The sequence below is a fragment of the Triturus cristatus genome, chromosome 5_1 (genome assembly GCF_964204655.1).
Source record: "Triturus cristatus chromosome 5_1, aTriCri1.1, whole genome shotgun sequence".
Lineage (NCBI taxonomy): Eukaryota > Metazoa > Chordata > Amphibia > Caudata > Salamandridae > Triturus > Triturus cristatus.
Window position 1 is genome coordinate 353,688,106 of NC_140587.1, and position 15,254 is coordinate 353,703,359.

Below are 15,254 nucleotides of genomic sequence, written 5' to 3' on the forward strand. Positions count from 1 at the left end.
AACCCTCAGGTTCGTCGACTGGGGGGGCATCATGTGGGGAAGGACCAGGCACCGCAGGGACAGGAGGTGTAAGGGTAGGTATGGTGGGTGCAGGGACGGACGCCTCCACCACAGGGGGTGGGGCAGCGCCAAAGGTGGAGGTCAGCTTGGTGATGCACACTGCTGCCAGGTCATCCAGCGTATCACCTGCACCCGAAGAAAACACAGGCTCTAAGGAGGGGGGGGGGTCGGTGGGATGGGGTGCAGCGCTACTGGGGGAGGGGGTGGACAGGGGGGGACTCAACTCCCCTACCCATGGAGTGCCGTTCCTGTTTGCGGGCTGGAGAGCCAGAGGGGCTGAGGCCCAGCACAGCCAAGTAGGTCTCCTTGTCAGGTTGTGTGGTAGGGGAGCCGAGGAGAGTGCCTTTGGAGGGACTGGGTAGTGTGGCATGCGGACTCGGACTGTGGCTGCGTGTATGCCTGTGTGCCCCAGACCCAGTGGGTGTGCCTTCATCCCCCTGAGTGTGCGTGCCAGGAGGAGTGCACTTGCCCTTACGTGTTGGTGTGCTGCCTGTGTCTGGTGGGGTGTGTGCCTGGGAATGTCTGTGTGTGCTTGGGACAGGCATGGGAGTGGGAAGTGTGGATGGTGCAGGGGTAGGGGGGGGTCGAAGCGCTGCAGGAGACTCACTGCTGCCGTCAGTGAAGAGTCCATGGACCTCAGCAACATCCGTTGGTCAGACATCGCTGATGACATGCCCTCCATGTACGACACCATCTGTGTCATCATTCTGGTGTGGCCATGGAGGACATTTAGCATCGATGTCTGGCCAACCTGCAACTGCCGCAGAATGTCCACAGACTTTGCAGTGAGGGCAGCAGGGGGGACAGGGGCAGGGGGTGCGGTGCCTGGTACGAAGGAGATACGGTGTTGCCTAGCACGGACAGAAGGGACCGGAGCAACTGGGAGGGTGGTGATGGGAATGGAGGGGGCGGTGACAGATGTAGTGCTGCTGCCAGGTGTTGTAGCAGCCTCGGACCCGTCAGTGTCGTAGTCAGTGTTGTCACTAGACAGGTCCTCCGCCTGACTCCCCTCGCCCTCCGTGCCACTTGCTCCCACAGACTCGCCAGCGGTGCTGGATCCCTCCTCCACGTCCGTGCAGGTGTCTCCCTCGGTGTCCTCCGATGATGTTGTGGGCAAGGTGAAGATACAGAAAATAATCAGTCACCTGTATACAACTGACACATGAGTCCAAACAAAAATGTCACAGTGCATATCAGGAAATGCATCATGAGTAACATCTAGAATAGTCCGCACATATGTAACCCTGCACTCCCCAGTTGGTTGACCCACCATGCCACTTGGAAACAATGGAGATTATGACACAACAGCAAATAACTTGATATTGAATTATACTGAGAAGCTAGTGTCTGACAGTTGAGCACAGCAAGACTATGAAGGCATGCCACCTCTTGTTCACTGTGAACGAAACAGACCTCAATGCTGAAGGTGTCCCCACACTCAGAGACCTGTGAGTACTTTGGAAACCCAAGCGAAAAACATTGCGATCCCTTGGGACTCACAACACTTTACACAATGTACATGTTTAGAATGTGTGAGTGTGCCACTTTGTGAACAGAACACACATCTGCCTGTATAACAGAAGTCACACAATGAGGTGCACACAAAACTACATTTACACAGTCATTGTATGAGCTGCCAGCCGAATTCAAATAAGCCACTGTAAAGAAGAAATGGGGTATCAGTAAGTACATATACATGGCACCACGGTGGTCTGGATGACTTGACACTCGTAAGTTGGTATCAGCAACAACCAAGGACTTACGCAAATGCAAACACACTGTGTGAACATGGATATGTATAATCAGAAAACAAATGGTAATCGAACTGTGCCTTTCTTTAAAATGTGCCAGCGTGTCCACGGAAAGTGTAAATGTACTTTCTTTTGCACTTCCCTGGGAGACATCTGTCATGCAGGCACATTATTGTCCTTCACAACAAACTAGCAAAGTGAAGCATATGAAAAATTGAGACATGTTGACAAGTGTAGTGAGTGCCAAGGTACAATACTTCTTGACTAACAACTTGAATCATGCCACCTGTCACATGGCCATCCATACCATAATGACACAGTTGGCAACACATCTGACCCACTGCCTGTCATGTGGAGTGGCACACATGTCCAAACACAGGACAATGCATTAGCTAATGGGCCTGCAATGTGTCGGGATAAGGAGCACCTGCACTGAGGAGACACCCTCATGGCAAGCAAGAATGTCCACACAGATGTCAGCACACACAGACCAAACTACGTAGCATCTCGACCACACACTGGTGGCAACAATGGATGAGCATAAGCCATGTATTTTAATTTTTGACACATGCTGCAAAGCACAAACATTCAACCCTGTTCAACATGACTGGGTCACTGCATGTTGAGTGTCTGTCCAGACACCCGTACTCCGGCGGGAACACCAATGTAATGATACAGACCGTTCACACGCCCTCAGAGCGTGTGTACGGTGTGTTTCACAGCTTACACTGGTGATAGGAGGCGCACACGAAAGGAATGGAGGTGTCAGACTCGTGCACGGCTGTACATCAAGTCATTGTCATTGCAGTCCTTCATGTGCAGGGCCTAGGTGTGTCAGGCAGTGATATGGCACATGTCTCCTCATGTTTTAGCACAATAGATGTGTGATGACCTGTGTACACATGTCATGTGTGATGGGGCAGTATGTGGCGCACTTCCCCTTCCCACTTTGCACATGTGTGCATGTAGTACAAAGGTGTCAAGCACTGCATCACTGGTATGGCACAGTCACCAACACACGCAACTGTCCCCTGATGCCAGGGACAGGGACACTAACACCTGACATCTAAGTACCAGCGTGCCCCGATGTGACTATGTCCTGTGTGTGTCATGTGTTCCCATGAGCTTGCTGTTGGTGTTCCGTCAACTGCATCTGCTGTTGCTGCATCCAACATGTGTCTGTGTGTAGATGGGCATGGCACACATATACGCACACCATGCCACATGCGGATTCACACGTTACATGTGTCTGGATGCTTCAAAGATGATTTTTTGACATGAGGACATATCTGCGCCGTATCCATGTCTGTGTTTTCATTTTTCACGTGTACCCCTTCATCGCTATGTGTGCGATCTATACATTTTCAATGACATGTGACCTGTGCGTCTAGCTTGCCGCCAGCAGTCTGTATGAGATGACATCCTTCAAATGCAGATATGTGGATGTATGTCACTCCTGTGATGTCTCTGGCTGTTCACTTACACTGGTCCACAGCTAGTTTCGGGGCATGTCATGTAGAACTTGACTATCAACGGGTGTTGCTGGCTTGTCGTAGGAGTATCACCTGGCTGGCATACGTGTCCTGGATGTATTGCACAGACCAGACTCTGTATTTAGCAGATGTGTAGTAGCAGTTGAGCATGTGCTCAGTTCATTGACATTGATGTTGTTATGTACTCACTCTTCGTTATTCCTTCCAATTTTCTGCAGGGCACCGCCTCTCCCCCGAACATTGGCAGACTTGGGTGCCATGAGGGAATGTGACTGCATAAGACGTTACCACTTCTCGCAACAGTTGATTGAGAACTTGACCACAAAGCTTGAACAACACCTCCAACTGCGACACAGGTAACCTACTGCGCTGACCCCCAAGATGAAGGTGATGGCAGCCCTACATTTTTTTGCCACCGGTACGTTTCAATTCACCATAGCTGATGTGGGTGGCATGTCACAGACCATGTTCAGCCGTGTCCTGCATGATGTTTTAGAAGCCATGTTGGAGCACCTGGATGAATTCATCCATTTTCCAACTCGTGAGCAGTTGACAGGTGTCAAGGGTGAGTTCTATGCCCTGGGAGGGATGCCCCATGTAATTGGGTCTATTGATGGGACACATGTGGCTTTGGTACCACCACAGGCACAGGAGGTCGCATATCGCAACCGTAAACATTACCACTCTATAAATGCCCTTGTGGTGTGTGTTGCTAACATGCTGATTTTCCATATCTGTGCACGTTTTCCAGGGTCAGCACACGATGCCTACATCATGAGGCGTAGCAGGGTGCCAGAAATGATGCTGCGGCTGCACAACGAACAAGCATGTTGGTGGGTATACTCTGTTTGTCCTTTGTTTAGCGCTATTTTTGTATCTTACGGCATCTCCTGACCCACTTCTTTACATGATGTTTCCATGTAGGGGACTCTGGCTATCCCAACATGCCATGGCTGATGACGCCTCTTCGCAACCCCAGAACAGCTGTAGATCACCGTTACAACAGCGCACATGGGCAGCCAGGCGAGTGATCGAGAGGACGTTTGGCCTCCTGAAGAGCAGATTCCGGTGCCTTCACAAGACAGGCGGGTCCCTCCCATATGCACCGGTGAAGGTCTGCAAGATCTTCCTTGTGTGCTGCATGCTGCACAACATGGCAGTGGAGAAGGCTGTGCCACTCATCCTGGATCCGGATGAGCAGGAACATCCACCCGTGGAGGATGAAGGGCTTGGTCACGAGGCAAATGAGGATGAGGAGGAGGAGGACGACGACATCCGGAGTCAGCTCATATGCAACTTCTTCTCATAATGGTGAGTCCATGGGTCTGAGTGTGCATGCCTGGAGCCTTGTGTGGCATGTGTTGCAATGTGTGTGTCCAGCTGACTGTATGCTAAGTGACTTAGAGGTGTGTTCAGATGTGTCACTCGAGTGAAGATGTCCTTCCACACATTTTAGCTTAGACACTCAATTTTAATATAGCATGGTGACACACTTATTCCTGTAGAGTAAATGACCATGCATGCGGATGAAAATCTTTTCCCTGACTTCTTGTGTGTCTGTCATCACCAGGTTGTTTCGCAGGCTGTCTGCTCGTGTCATCATTGGCCTCCCGCTATTCCTCATGAGTATTGCAACGTTTGCTGAATCAGCGTCCCATGCACGGACATGGTGAAAAGTCTTTTTGGTTAAGGATTGCTGCACAGCATTTTGGTGTTGGTAAGTGTTTGAATGTGTGGGCACTGCTACTGTGCATGTTGTGTTACTATACATATATTTCGACTCACCATGGGGCACATGACATGTTGCATGACTCCCATGTATTGATAGTCACCCTTCGTAACAGTCATCTGTAATGGGACTGTGGATTCTGATGAAGGCATCAATGTGTGTACAACTTCCCTCTGAAACATACGGGATGCTACGGGTGGACATAGTGTGGGACATCCCCATGAGAGGATAAATGGGGAATTGCAGCCCCTCCGTGTGCAGCAGGGGGTGTTTGGCTCACCCCCTTCACTTGTGTGCCAGTTCAATGGATTTACAGCATCTGTGTTGTGAAGGGGGTGTCCAGTGTAGGTCCCACATGTTCAGCCAAATTACCTGTGAGTCTGTTCATATTGATGCATTTTCCTAGGTGTGAACCTGAGTAATAAAGGTGTTCCTCACCCTCCAAGGTGCCTCATCTCTGTCAATGCAGGTCTCTTGCCACTTTGCATGCGGCATCTCTGGCATAGTTGTCAAAGATTGTGCATATGAGTCTATGTGTAGTTTAGCAACATGCATGCAGTTCTTCAGGGAGTAGAATCTCTATTGTGCATGATGTCCATGGTTGTGTATGTATTTGGGCATGTTGGTGACCACAACGGGCCGTCAACACCTGCTGAGGGTGTGTATCCTGTGTGCAGCTCGACCTTCAGTTTCATGATCCGGTGTCAGTCATCTTTGGTGATTGTGCATCCATTGTCTCTGGGTGTGCCATGGGAAACCGGACACTCCTTCATTTACAAACGCCTGTTGCAGTAGTCCTTTCTGACATCCTTGTCTTTGTGTGCAACTTGTGGCATAGTTTCCAGGACATGCCGCCTGCTGCTGCAGCCCCTGCAGCAAGGGCACACAAAGTTTACAGATTCGGCAACACACACACCTCAAAGATGCTCCTCTCTTCCTCCCTCCACCCATTCATTTGGCTGGCATCAGCTTGTCTGTGCCACTGTTGCGCCCACGCGGTGCCAAAGGCTGGACCGTCAGCGCATGCAACATGCACATTGCGCGACCCTCATGTCCTTACATGACCCACATCACACTACAGTCTGATGTTGCAGCCACCCTCCAAGCATTGTCCATCCGAAGAGCTACCGCCTGCTCTCAGGCATACCCTAGGTGCACACACAACACCTTTGCATGATGAGTGTGCAACTCCAACTGCCTACACAGCGCTGCACCGCCTTCCAGGCCCTGTCACACCAACCAGGTCATGTCCCTCCTACTCCCCACTGGCTCCGTACACCAGCAAGGCCATGGGAGTGGGACTCAAGCCTTCAGCATGTAGTATAGTGGCATCATCTGGCACATGGCCCAGGTATCATCTGTCAGCGTGTCAATCTTCAATGTGTCCAGGTCCCCCTCACCGGAATCACATGCACACAGCACCTCATCATCAGCTCGTATGCCATTGACAGCCAGGTGCTCCTCACCCTCACCAAAGACGCAGCCATTGCCAGTTCCAACATTCAAGAAGGCATGAGATCCATTGATGAATGGCTGAACATCAGCCACCTGAGGCTGGACTTGTACAGAACTGAGGTAATCATCTGAGGATTGTCCCCTTACAGGTGGGTCAACTGCTTTTGTCCCACCCGCAAGAGCCCTGCACATGCACCCAGTGCCCACGCACACAATATGGTGTGCATCATGGATTTGTCATTCACATTTGCCATGCTAATCACCAGCATCTGTACCTCAGGGTGCAACACCCTCTGCATGATGCACATGATCCACAGATAGATCCACTCCAGGGAAAGACAGACCATCCCCCAGGCCCACGACACCAGCCGTGTCAACTACTGCCCCGCCCTCTACAGAGCAAGTACATCCTAACTCCCGGGAAACTTGTCCACATCCAGGCTGCATGTGCACACCTCAGCTTCAACATCCCGTGCCCCAGCCACATCAATGTCCACCAGAGATAGCTGCAATGGATCACTGTGTGCTGTAGGATGACCTTCAGACTCCTCACCCAACTCAGGAGGCAGGCCACAACCCCAGACCCCAAAACAACCTTGGCCATCTGTCATCCGAGACCCCGTTATGCCAACTCCGTGCATCCAACCTTGCCCTGGCCACCATTCTTCACATCCACCGTACTCCAGCATGCAGGACATAGTTCTCCCACCTGGCAAGACATACCTGCTACTCCCTCCCCGGCAACATCCACATGAGCCATGACCTCTACGCCTTCAGGATACTCTTCCCAATTGGTCTGTCCGCACAGTAATGCATACCCCCCCCCCCCTCAGCAGCTTGAGGCCATCACGGGTGAGTATTGTGCTCCATGTCTGTATAGTATGATACATTGTGACCCATGTGTGTCCTGTCCCAGATTCAGATTCCAGGGTATGGATGGCTGGAGTTAGTTCAACACTCAGGCATAGTTTGACATTTCCCCACACGTAGGTTGTGTACTCATGCAAAATGAATGCAACATGTAATTGTAGAAATTAAGATTTATTCTCGGTGGGGGGCCTGTTTAGTGTGGACAAATAGGTGCTATACAGTGTGCATGGAATTCAAAGTTCACAGGGGGAGATGGCATCCTTGTCATTTGGAGTCATCTGAGTCCAGACCACAGTGTTGGCCATCATTGGTCAGACTGTGACCAGCAAGTCCATGTGGCAGAGAATGTCATTGCATGAGGTGCTGCTGTTGCGCATGAGGGCCAGGTGCCAGGCCAGGTGACCTGGGAGATGTGGATGGTCCGCTGCCTCTCACGGTCTTTTCCATGGACGACCCACCTTCCTTGCGGGACCCTCAGATGCAGGCCTTGACGATGCTTGGGACGCTCCGTCGGACTTATCCTCCTCCTCCTCCTCCTCCCTCCCTGTGGCTGGTGCTGGTCTTCACCTGGTGGCACAGGGAGGGTTGCCCATGTTGTCGGCGATCCGACGGAGTGAATGGCTTATGTCCGTTTGCACCGCCAGGAGCTCAGCCAGTCTTGCCTCCATCCGTCCTTGGTGTTGTTGTTGACTGGCGTGTTGCTCGGCCTGCTGGTTCTTAATCTCGTTGAGGGTCCCCACTACCTGGCCGATGCCCCTGGTGTCACGCCGGTATGTCTCCAAGATGTGGCGTATGTGTGACATACCGGTTCCCTCAGCTGGCTGGTCAGGTTCACGCCTCCGCCTGCCTCCACTCCCACCACCCCTGCCCACACGAGCCTGGCCTGCCATTGTGGGCACATCGGGTCTACGGGACCCCTGAGGGATGGCATTTGCACGGTTGTCTGCCTCCTCTGGGTGGCCGGAGAACCTTGTCCCTCCAGGTCAGACTGGCTCAGTTGTTCTGTGCGGGCAGGGCTCCTGGGTGTCTCCTGGGATGTGGCAAGAATGGGGGTGGTGGTTGGCACAGATGTACCTGACGCAGGTGCTGCAGGGGCTTGGGCACCAGAGGGTCCAGGTTGGTTGGGGTCATCCACAGAGTGCTGAGAGTCGTCGCTGCCGGTGGGATCATCTTCCTGCCGAGCCTGGGCCTGTGATTGTTCCCCCCCAGTGTTGGGGGGAGATCCATGAAGTTGCCCTGTGTGTGAGAGAGAGACAATGTTAATGCTGTTTCATGCGACATCCATGTTTCATACATGTTCTGGTTGCCACAATTCCTCCAGGTAGTTGTATGTGCCTAGCATTCACATCAATGTTCACTTGTGGATGGGTATGTTGCAGGGGACTGATTGAGATGTTATCCAGGGTCTTTGACATGTCACATTTGGCCTTGGATGCTTTTTTGGCTGTGGCTTGATCTTGTTGTGTCACATGTCCATTGTGAGAGTGTGTGACTCCATTGGCTGCCCCAGGGGTGTGTGCTTGTGTAAGGGGTGAGTGATCATCCCTCAGCCCGACACTGTTCAACATCCACATGGCCCTCCTCACACAAGTGGCCCACCACCAAAACCTCAAAGACATCTCCTACGCCGACGACACCCAGCTCATCCTCTCCTTCACCAAGGACCCTCACACCGCCAAGACAAACATCCACGAGGGTCTGAGGGCCATCGCCGACTGGATGCGGAGCGGGCATCTGAAACTGAACTCGGACAAGACGGAGGTCCTCATCCTGGGACCCACACCCTCACCCTGGGACGACTCCTGGTGGCCAATCACTCTGGGGACATCACTGACACCCACCAAACATGCACGCAACCTAGGATTGATCCTCGCATCCTCCCTCTCCATGTCCAAGCAGGTCAAGGGCATCTCCTCCTCCTGCTACGACACCCTACGCACGCTCCGCCGGATCTACTGGTGGATCCCGACTTAAACAAGTAGAACAGTGACACAGGCCCTCGTCAACAGCTGACTGGACTCGCCACTGCACTCTACGCAGGACTCCCATCCACACACCAACGGCGGCTACAGCGCTTCGGAAACGCCTCGGCACAATTGATCGTCAACGCCCCCCGCCACAGCCACATCACCCCCCTCCTGAGAGACCTGCACTGGCTCCAAATCGACAAGAGGATCACCTGTAAGCTCCTCAGCCACGCACACAAGGCACTCCACACCGCCGGACAAGCCTACCTGCACATCAGACTCAGCTTCTACACCCCCACCCGCCAGCTCCGCTCCGGCATCCTCGCCCTCGCAGCTGTCCCCCGCATCCAACGTACGCCCGCCTGCAGCAGATCCTTCTCCTACCTTGCCGCCAAGACCTGGAAGACCCTCCCAACCCACCTACGACTGACCCAAGACCTACTTGCCTTCAGGAGACTCCTCAAGACCTGGCTCTTCGAGCAGTGGTGGAACCCCCCCCCCTCTGCGCCTTGAGACCCTAACAGGTAAATAGCGCACCTTACAAGTACCCTGATCGATTGTTGATTGATTGACGGTGCCTGCTGGTGGGTGTGTTGTGATTTGGCAGTGGTTCTCCCAGGTGATGTATCTGTCCCACCATGGCGCATGCTGCCATGTCAGTGTGTGTGAGTTCCTGTCCTAGGTTTCTGAGCTTGTTGTGTTTGATTTCAAGTTTGCAGTTGTCACAGGAGGGCCTTGTGCTGCCTACAGCAGGGCCAAGTGTCAGCTACCTTGTCAGTACTTTGCCAGTCCCTGTGCATTGCGCATGGTGCATGGGTATGTACCTGGGCCATATGGGCTGAGGGCAATGGTGTCTGTTTCTGAGTTGTACAATATGTTTAGTGATCTCCACCCTCCCAGCATCCCGGACATCCTGTCTTGGGTTTGTGGTTTGTGTAGACTGGGACATGGCATGGCCTTGCTTTGTGAATGGGGCATACTGATGTTAGTGGCATGAGCGTTGTTTAAAGTGTGGTTGTGTCAGGTGAGGGCTTGGGGGTAGGTGAGTGCATTTGTTGTAGTTGGGGTGTGTATGCCATTCCCCCCATGTTGCGTGAGTTGTTTGTGTACTCACCAGGCTCTCGAACTCCTTCGACTCCGTGTACTCCCACCGGCGGAAGCAGGGCCATCACCTTCTCCTCCCAGGGATGGTAATGTACCGGTCTGCGGGGCAGCCCACCTCCTGTGATGTTACTCTGGGTGTATTCCTCGTTCATTTTGCGCTTGACTGCCCTGCGCAGATCGTACCACCTGGCTTGCCATTCATTCCTGGTTCATCTGATGGGCGCAACAGCATTCACTCGATCGACGATCCTCTGCCACAGGCTAGTTTTTTGGCATATGCTGGTCTGTCTGACCAATGTTCCAAAGAGCTGTGGCTCGACTCTGATGATTTCGTTGACAAGGATGTCCAGCTCCTCCCTTGTGAACTTTGGATTCTTGTCTGTGGGCATGGTGTGGGTGTGGATGGTTGTGGGAGTGTGGGTGTGAATGGGGTCTGTGTGAAGGTGGTTGTGTGAAGGTGTGTAAGTTAAGGTGTATGGGTGCAGTTGTTTGTGTGTGATGTCTGTCAGCAGTGGGTCTGTTGCAAAGGCTCATGGTTTGTGATTGTGGGCCCTTTTTATTGGTCCATTTGTGGGTGTGGCTGGGTTTGAACTTTTGATGGGTGTGTTATAAGAGGTGGTTGTGAGTTTGGGCCTCTGTTTGACTGTTTGGATGTGCCAGGTCAGTCTTTTAGTTGTTTTTTGTCCTGTAGACGTGTTTTGTGGTGTTGTGTGAGTCGAATTGACCCTCCTTGTGCTGTTTTACAGTGTCCTGGCTCAGTACGAGTCATTTTCGCGTATGTAAGGTGCGTCCATAGCTATGTTGTTGTACAGTGATCACATATGCAATGGTGTTGTACGAATCGTACATACGCGATGCTGGGGTACGGTGTTGGGGTACGGTGCGTCCAAGTACGGGGCTCGGGTGGGGGTACGGGGCGTACATACGCGGGTGCTGGGGTGGGGGTACGGCGCTTACATACGCGTGTGCTGGGGTACGACACGTACATGTGTGGGTGCTGGGGTGGGGGGGTACGGTGCATACATATGCGTGTGCTGGGGTACGGCGTGTACATACGCGGGTGCTGGGGTGGGGGGGTAGGGCGCGTACATACGCGGGTGCTGGTGTACGGCGCGTACATACTCGGGTGCTGGGGTGGGGGGTACGGCGCGTACATACGCGGGTGCTGTGGTACGGTGCGTACATGCGCGGGTGCTGGCGTTGGGGGGTACGGCGCGTACATACGCGGGTGCTGGGGTACGGCGCGTACATGCGTGGGTGCTGGGGTGGGGGGGTATGATGCTTACATACGCGGGTGCTGGGGTATGGCGGGTACATGCGCGGGTGCTGGGGTGGGGGGGTCCAGCGCGTACATACGCGGGTGCTGGTGTATGCGCGTACATGCGCGGGTGGGGTGGAGGGGCCGTACGACTCGTACCCCGGGCCCAAGTGTACCCGGGGTAGGGGTCGTACAAAGTTCGCTCCGTACGGGACGTTTTCCATACACTTGTGTATTCAGGACGCCGGTACGGATCGGACTTGTGCGCTCGGACTTCAGTTTTACGACTCGTACGTAAATCTGTCCGGGGACGTCTCGTAGACTTTTCCCGTAGCAATTCGTATGTATATTTACGGTACGAATCGTACTTCGCCGTTTGTACGGGACTTGAACGACTCGTACGTAAAAAAATACGGATACGAGTCGTACGGAAAATAATTTTACCCGATCGGAATCGGCACCAGAATGTGGGCAAAATTATGTGAAATTATGCACAATTATACAAAACGCAAATCTGCCATTTTGTGTTATATTTTAACGTGAATTGCATCTCACGTAAATTTGTGACATGATAATGCATTTAAAGAAAGCACTGCCATCTATAGCCGCTCACATGTTGTTGTTTGCATGCGTTCGCAGTAGACTTTTACATAAATTTCGACCGCAAATGACGCATAACTATGCAAAGTGGTATAATGGTGCAATTTTCGGAATATTTAATAACAAACATAACACAAATTTTCAGAAATTACACAAATTGTGACAAATTTCGCCCAGGCTAAATACAAAAAGATAGCTCCATAGTTCACATTTGAATGCTTTCTCTGTGTGTTGAAAAATAACTAAAAAAGACTGGCTAGACTTCTCAAATGTTTCCAAGGAAATTACTTCATTATGAAACCCCTCTGGGAAGATTGGACTATGGAGGAAAATAGGTTATGTAATGTGGATGACAATATTGTGGGCAAAATCTTAATGTTGACATAAAATAGAGATAAGTCTATAACTAATATACTGGAGTGGGTACCTCACCTTCTTGAGTATTACAAAAATGCCTGTTCTGCTAGAGATAGGACCCATCAAGAAAGAGAAGAAAGGCCCTTATGTACTGTTTGAGCAATCAATCAGCAATGTATTCATGGTGTCAGCCCTATCTCCATACAAAAAATTTAGAACGATAATAATGAAAAACATGTTAATGATCAGTAAAAATATAGCAAAATGCAAGGTATATTCAAGTTAATTTCTAATAGCTCTGCTAGACTGATTGATATATAAAATTAGGATGGGCAGGTAGTCTTGGTCAATTACCATGCCCTTGAAATCCAGAGGGCAACTCTCATTGGCAGAAGCTCTACGTCAGTTTGTATGAAGTAGGATACTGTCTCACTGTATTTCCTTGTATTACAGGTTAAAAGCCTTCATAACTCCAACGTGTAGGAGAATAAAAACCTAAAATGAAGGATGGTCTCCGACCTCCCATCTTGCACATGCATTGATCCATACTTGTTGAATTAGATGTCAATATGCTGATGTAAGGCAGCACTGGTAGGATATCCAACAGAAATTTCAAACACAAAGTTCATCTCTCCTCTTAAAACAAGGCGCTTAAGTGTGGTTCATAAACAAATAATGACTTAAGTTCAAAGTATGCCTTTGTCAAGCAACCTCCCTTCTAGGCCCATTGCACTCTGATGTAATCCAGGTGTGACCTCTTGATGATCTGTGTACCAAACTGAGACATTAAGCCTGGATTAGACCGAACATCATGACAGCCTATGTTTTATTAAGGTGATGTAGTGCAACCACAGCCGCATGTTAAGCTCCTGTGTGCTAGCATGTCTGCAAATACTGCTCTGTAACTTTTTGCAACCCTATATGTCCAAAGTCTAACCCAGTATAAAATGGGCTTGATGAAGACTAGGGGTTCTAACACAAGACGACCCAACTCAACCTTTAGGACAGCCATCTGTCTGAGAGGGCCTAAATGTAGTAGCTGGCATAAGAATTTGCATACCATTAATTTTAGTCTGAAGCTGGGCCTATGCCCCTACAATTCTGCCCCATAGGAAGCAGTCAACATAGCTTTATCTTTGGAGCTGTGGCGGCTCCTCCGCTAAGGCTGAGGAGCATAGGACCACTGCTGCAATGCAGTGAAAGAAACAACAAATACAATGATAATAACTCCAGTTTGTTATCATTGTATTTGTTCCTGCTGCTCAGATTTGATGGATGGGAAGGGCTGCTCTGCTCTCAGAGCAGGGAAGGAGTAGTTTGCCCACTTCAAGTGCGCAATGACTGTTTGGCCGGCCCTCATTACAGCCTGTGTGAGGAACATGCACAGGCTCCCATTCCCTGGCTGACCAATCACAACACTGCATTGCAATATTGCGATTGGCTTAGAGGAGCGAGCCTGTCTGTTTCCTGTTCTGGCCCCAGAGAGGAGAGACCAAGGGAATGTGTGGGAGAGCGTCGAGAAGGTAAGTTCTATTCCTGTTTTTTTAACATCAACCCCCCCTCCCTCGCCCAGCTCTACCACTCCCGATCCGTGGAGGCTACTACTGCTTTGTAGGCATTATTAACTGGCTTGAGTGAACTTTCTTTGATCATGTTGTTGAAGCAGATGAAAGCACCAGTACATTGGGTCTCACTGCAGAGTCACTCTTTTGGGTCTGTGCCAACCAAGTCCGGTTTTCATCAAATGAGAGTCCAAGTAGTCTAAATGTTTGACTTTTTCGAAATTTACCCCATAAATTCTTAAGGTCGATCTTAACTTCGTTTTGGTCATAAGAACCATGAACTTGGTTTTAACTGTATTCATTGTCAATCCTTTCTTGATGCAGTATTTCTAAACTCCCAAAAGTAAATGGTGCATTGATCGTTCAGTTTGGGACAAGATGACCACATCGTAAGCAAACATTAAGATGGGCAGTTTTGCACCCCCTAATTTCAAGACATCTCGATCCATATCTGTAAGGGTTTTGCCCATGTCATTAATGAAGAGGTTGAAGAGCAGGGCTGATTGCATACAGCCTTGCTGCACTCCATGATCAATGTTAATCTCAGGAGTGCACGCACTGCTCTTGCCACAGAGAACCCTTGCACTATTCTTTTGCTATAAACTCTGTATGACAGCTGTTAATTTCTGGGATACACCATGCTCTCCTAGTGATGCTCATAGTAAGAGCCTATCCACAGAGTCAAATGCTGATTTGAAGTCAATAGAGAAGTCGATAGGGATGGGGTTGGCCTAAGGCGGTCGACCTCGAATCTGGGGAACTGAGTTCGAGTCTCGGCAATGACGTTGAACATCCTGTGATTCTGGGCAAATCACTTAATCTCCCCATGCCTAACAAAAATGAATGTGTCCTCCTGTAACACAACTGGTGCTATGTAAAGCACTCTGATACCCGATACCGGGTCAAGTTCGCGCTTTTTAAAACTCCATAAAAAAAATAAAGGCCATGTATATATGAGAACTCTTGATCAGAGTATATGTCATACACACAAGGTAAATCCTCATGGCCTTGTCAATTGTACTGAGGCACTCTTTGAAAACCAGCTTGA